This window comes from Triticum dicoccoides, chromosome 6A, assembly GCF_002162155.2.
Source record: "Triticum dicoccoides isolate Atlit2015 ecotype Zavitan chromosome 6A, WEW_v2.0, whole genome shotgun sequence".
Lineage (NCBI taxonomy): Eukaryota > Viridiplantae > Streptophyta > Magnoliopsida > Poales > Poaceae > Triticum > Triticum dicoccoides.
In genome coordinates, this window is record NC_041390.1 from 7,265,121 (window position 1) to 7,271,366 (window position 6,246).

Below are 6,246 nucleotides of genomic sequence, written 5' to 3' on the forward strand. Positions count from 1 at the left end.
CAAGATAGGGCGCGGCTCCGGCAGGCTGGCCGGCGACGGCGACGGCGCGTTCCTGGACAAGCGGGGCAGAGCAGCCGGAATGACCTTCCTTGACGCACCAGAAAAACAGAGCGGAGCAGAGCAGCCGGAACTGCCGCCATCCGCTAGCGGTGAGCAGTGTGAAGCGGTGAGGAGGCAGAGGCCGGCGCGCGGCGAGGAGGCGGCCGCGACCAGCAGCGGTGAGGAGGCAGAGGCCGGTTGCCGCATCGAGCATCAGCGAGGTGAGCCGGCCGCACCCGCGGGATCCGGCCGGAGAGGCAAGCTCGGGTGGCGCGATGGAGCCCTGACCGCGCCCGCTCGCCGGCCGCACTCGCCTTTCCGGAGCCGGTGCAGGCCGCGACGGCGGATGAGGGCCGGTGGAGCGTGGAGGAGAAGGGGCGGCGGGCATGGGGAGAAAGAGGAGATTCTTGCATGCGGGCGGCGGGCACTGCACGTGGTGGGCCTAGTAGTCAGAAAAAGGAAGGAGAGAGAGAATAGAGGCTGGCGGTGGGCCTTTTGCAGCCAAAAACTAGTGCCGGCGCCCCCATCTGCCCCCCGATTCCCTAGGATTGCCTTGCGAGCGCCGGCCCTAGTTTTCATTAAATCCGGCGCAAAACAAGCCTCTGGGAGTGCGACTTGGACATTTTTTTTAACGCCGGCACTAAAAAAAGGCTCCTCGGGCGCGGCTGAAGATGCTCTAAAGCTAACTAAGGAATCTTCATAATAACTTCTCCTGTGTGAACTATTAGCTACCATGCATTGATGAACACAGCGACAACATTGTAGGTTCTATGAAATGTATGCCAACAATGGGGATTTTGAGAAGCTAGCATAGAACAACTATGATTTTTCTATTGAGTGATGCATACATACATGGTACTGAAAAGAACCGTATGAACATAGCCAGCTACTCGCTCATGCTTTGGCATGGCCTTTTGATCTCTCGCTGCACGTTCGTGCTAGCTAGGTAGGCTTGAGGGGCAACCGGGAACTAAGGCGTGCGATTACCATAACAATGACAACAGGGATCACGTGTTTGGCATACCTCGTTGGCTCGTTAGACGGAGGTTCTTCCAACTAGCCAGTTACATCTTCTTTTCATTGCATGGATTGCCGCGCGACGATGTGGTGGCTGCTCATGCTGCATGGCGTGCCTATCTCGTCAAGCCGTGATGCCCACCACCACAGCTTGCGATGACAAGCTCGGCCTGAAGCGCAGGTACTGCCACACCCCGGTCTTGTGCAATGATATGAATGTAATCCACGATCGATAAACCCGATGATGGCTTTAAATCCTTACCATTGTGAAAAATGACATATTAATTGAACTTTTTTGTTGTCTCACTATGTTGCCTAGAAACATGATGTACCTTATCGCGTAAAAAACAAACATATAGAAACAAAGTCACTTGAACCAAGCAAGAAAATAAGAAAAAGTCTGATTGAAAGCCAGATTATCACAAATCCACGGTGCTAGTATGCCACTCGTTGCTACCAACTAAATATCATTAATGGATAATGCTGACATCTCAAGACCTGTGTGAATGACATTGATAAGCTACCTGATGCTCGTCAGCCAAATCATGGCACTTCATATGCATGTACCTTTTTTTTTTACCAAATTAGTGGAGTATGGACAATCTAGCACCTCTAGGCCCCGCTCAGTCCCCTCATTTGTACATTTCTTGGACCACCCCTAATTAGCATTACATGTGGCCAGGTATGCAATGTAATCATCAATATTAGCCTACATGACTTGTCTTCCAACCTATATTTATCATGAAGTATGCCAACTCTGCAATTTTATTGACCGGATGCATGTAGTTTGGATTGTTAGGCTACTTTTCAAGTATCGTAGAAATATTCTAACAACACATTTGGCATATACCAGAAAGTGCACTGATGGTTTAGAGGAGGGAGTTGAGGATAGATGTTGATTATTAGTTTTAATCCCAATCTTCTATTGGTATCAAATGGAAATGGTCACTGAGAATTCGAGGGGAGTTTATTCCCTTATTTGGTTACTGAGGATTTATGAGAGAATTGCTAAGAAAGGATGACATAATTTATGATGAATTGTCAAAATGTTTGTGGTAAAGCAATTCTCCTCACAGCTCTCATGCCCTCCCCTCTAAAATGTGAAATGTTGGATTTTCAATTCTAACACTTACTCCCTTCTAAAAATCTATTGCTTCCAAACATGTGACTTTATATCTCTGGATTTCCATTCTCTCCATAGTTGTCTCCAACCAAGCAAGATATAAAGTAAAGTAACAAATCTCCATAATAATTTCTCCGCCATAAACTATTAGCCACCATGCATTGATGAACACAACGGCAACAATGTAGGTTCTATAAATTGTAACTCTTGTATCGTGAGGAGATGATGTGGATGCAAAGATCACAGGTTGCATGGCTGAAGGAAGGCGACAGGAACACACAGTTCTTCCATAGGAAAGCTGTTTGGCGCGCCCGAAAAAACCGCATTAAATCATTAATGGATGCTGCAGGTGTCATTCACAGGGATCATGAGGCTATGGCGGCTATGGTTACTTCATATTTTGCAAATCTCTTTTCAGCTGATAACTCATTATGTGTGGACCCTGTGATTGATCTCATTAATACTCGTGTTACTGACCACGTGAATGATGCTCTCTGCGTAGATTTCTCGGACAAGGAAATTGCGGACGCCTTGTTCCAGATTGGACCCTTGAAGGCTCCGGGACCAGACGGGTTTCCCGCTCGTTTCTTCCAGAGGAACTGGGCTGTGATGCGGGACCAAGTCATCGCAGGAGTTAAAGAGTTTTTCCGGACGGGACTAATGCCGAAAGGGGTGAATGACACTGCCATAGTTCTCATCCCCAAGGTTGATAACCCGGAGAAACTGACAGAGTTTCGGCCTATCAGTCTGTGCAATGTGATTTATAAGGTGGTCTCAAAATGTCTGGTAAATCGCTTGCGCCCTATCCTTGATGATATCATCTCCCCCGAACAGAGTGCATTTGTTCCTGGCCGGATGATCACAGATAATGCGTTAATTGCGTTTGAATGCATTCACTATATTCAGCAAGAGAAGGACCCTGATAAGAGTTTCTGTGCTTATAAGCTGGATTTGTCTAAAGCTTATGATAGGATCGATTGGATCTTCTTGGAGCGAATGATGCAAAAGATGAGTTTTGCTCGTCGGTGGGTGAACTGGATTATGGCATGCGTCATCTCGGTGAGATACACGGTTAAATTTAATGGAACCCTCTTGGATTCGTTCGCACCGTCGCGCGGGCTACGGCAAGGTGATCCCGTCTCCCCGTTTCTATTCCTGCTTGTGGCTGATGGTCTCTCCGCTTTGTTGAAGGATGGAGAGCGCAAAGGTGATTATACTCCGTTAAAAATCTGCCGCAGAGCTCCGGGTGTTTCTCATTTATTGTTTGCAGACGACACTTTGCTTTTCTTTAAGGCTAAAGAGGAGCAAGCTAGGAAAGTACAAGAGGTGCTAAATACGTATGAAAAAGCTACAGGCCAGTGCATCAACCCAGCCAAGTGTAGTGCTCTGTTTGGAAATTCATGTGCCATTGAGGACCAAGAGAAGGTGCGTGATGTCCTACATATTAAAACAGTAACTTTTGAGGAAAAGTACCTGGGGTTACCTACACCGGAAGGACGTATGTCTAAGGGAAAATTTCAGAATTTACAGTCTCGTCTGCTGAAGAGGATCATTGCTTGGGGCGACACCCTCTCGCTTGCAGGGAAAGAAATAATGATAAAAGCCATTGCCCAAGCTATTCCCACATATATCATGGGAGTTTTCAAATTACCTATGTCTGTTTGTGATGACCTGAACAGAATGGTGAGGAACTTTTGGTGGGGCTCCGCTGAAGGCAAGAGGAAAACTCATTGGTTGGCATGGCCAAAAATCTTAGCTCATAAAACGAAGGGCGGCCTGGGCTTCAGAGATTTCCGTGTTTTTAACCAGGCTCTCCTTGCTCGCCAGGCGTGGCGGCTGCTTATCAAGCCTAACAGTTTATGTGCGTAGGTGCTGAAAGCTAGGTACTACCCAGATGGACGCCTAGAGGACACAGTCTTCTCCGAAAATGCTTCTTCTACGTGGCAGGCCATACAATATGGACTAGAGCTACTAAAGAAGGGCATTGTGTGGCGGGTAGGGGATGGCCAGAACATCCGCATATGGCGGGATCGGTGGGTCCCCCGGGAGCCATCGCGCCAGCCTGTCTCCCAACAGGGCACATGTCGGCTCCGGCGGGTGGCCGAGCTTCTTGGCCCGGACGGGACTTGGCGCATGGACCTACTCCGGCGCTACTTCCTTCCGGCAGACGTCGACGCGATCGCCAGCATCCGCACTTCATCCCGTGTCACCGACGACATCATCGCATGGGCTCCAGAGAAGAACGGTATCTTCACTGTTCGATCCGCCTATCGCTTTTCCATGGACGAGCGCGAGAGTCCATCGGCCACAGCCATGAGCAGGGCACCGGATGGTCGCCGCGCCATCTGGAAGATCATATGGGGGTGCCCTGCTCCCCCGAAGATACGCGTGTTTGCATGGAGGATTGTTACAAATTCACTTGCTACCTGGGCAAACAAATTCTCTCGGCACCTTGAGATTATTGATGTTTGTCCCCTTTGTGGTGTGGAACGAGAGGACGGGTTCCATGCGTTCTGCAGGTGTCCACTAGCTAAGGAACTATGGCATGCTATGGCCTTGGACTGGCCTATACCGAGTGTCGACGACATCCATAATGTCGGGCCGGAATGGCTCTTCACACTTCTGGAGCCACTGGATGAGGCGACACGGATGATTGTGCTCATGATTATGTGGAGGATTCCTTCATGGATACATCAATTCACTCTTGTGCGTGCAGCAACACCCAAGTGGAGATGTGGTCAAGGGAAAGATGATACTCAATGCACCACCGATACTCACTAGAGAGCCAGCTCCTCTCAAGGATGAGCGAGGATGGGTTGCCCCAGAGCTAGGCAATACTAAACTTAATACAGATGGTAGCTTCATACCGGCGACAGGATTGGCTGGAGGGGGCATGGTTCTTCGAGATTCTGAGGGCAAGATCATTTTCAGTGCTTGTAGAGAAATTCGCGCATGCGATAATGCGCTCACGGCAGAGCTAGCGGCGTGTCAGGAGGGCTTGGAACTAGCTCTTTTCCGTACGGACGCGCCCATTAAAGTCGAGCTTGATTGTGCGGAGGCGGTGACAATGATCACAGCTCGTGAGCAGGACCGGTCGGTTCATCGCACCGTCATTGAGGAAATCAGGAGACTGGCAACGATGGAGGGGAGGGAGGTCTCTTTTAGTCTTTGCTGTCGTTTGCAAAACAAAGTTAGTCATGAGCTTGCCAAGTATGGTAGGCGCACCCCTCGCACCGCTGTTTGGTTGCACTCGGGGTTAGACTTTATTGTAAACTTGGCTCTGGCTGAAAAGCCTCCTTGAGTAATGAGAATCCTCTTTTCACCCGCAAAAAAAAAAAGGTTCTATAAATTGTATACCAACGATGGTGATTTTGAGAAGCTAGCATAGACCAACTAGGGTGTTTTCTTTTGAGTGATGCATCATGCATCGCATACATACATGGAACTGAAAAGAACCATATGAACATAGCTAGCTACTAGAACATGCTTTGCCATGGCCTTTTGATCTCTATGTACGTGGAGCTAGCTAGGTAGGATTGAGAAGCAATCGGGTACTATGGCGTGTGATTATCATAGCAGTGACCTCAATCATGACATTTCCGGCATACCTTGTTTGACGGAGGTTCTTCCAGCTACTTCTTCTTTTTATTGTACAGATCGCCTCAGGACCACACGGTGTCTACTCATACTCCATGAAGTTCCTATCTCGTCATGCCATCATGCCCTCAATCTACAATCAGTAGCCCGGCCTAAATTATAGCTATGACGCGCCGTCTGCGACAGTGATCTGAATGTGACCTGTCCCTCATACTGATGACCATCGACCAATCCACGATCAATAAAACTAGGGATGGCTTCGAATCCTTGTTCGTCTGTAAATAATCTCTTTATTGAATTTTTTATTGTGGCATTGTGTTGCCTAGACAAATTCTACACCTTATCGGATAAAAAGTCGGCATATAGAGAAACAAAGTCACATAGGGTCCATTTGGTTTCGGTCATGGGCGAAAAATTCTATGCGTTGTCTTATTAGTCGGCATATAGAGTAACAAAGTCACATAGGCATC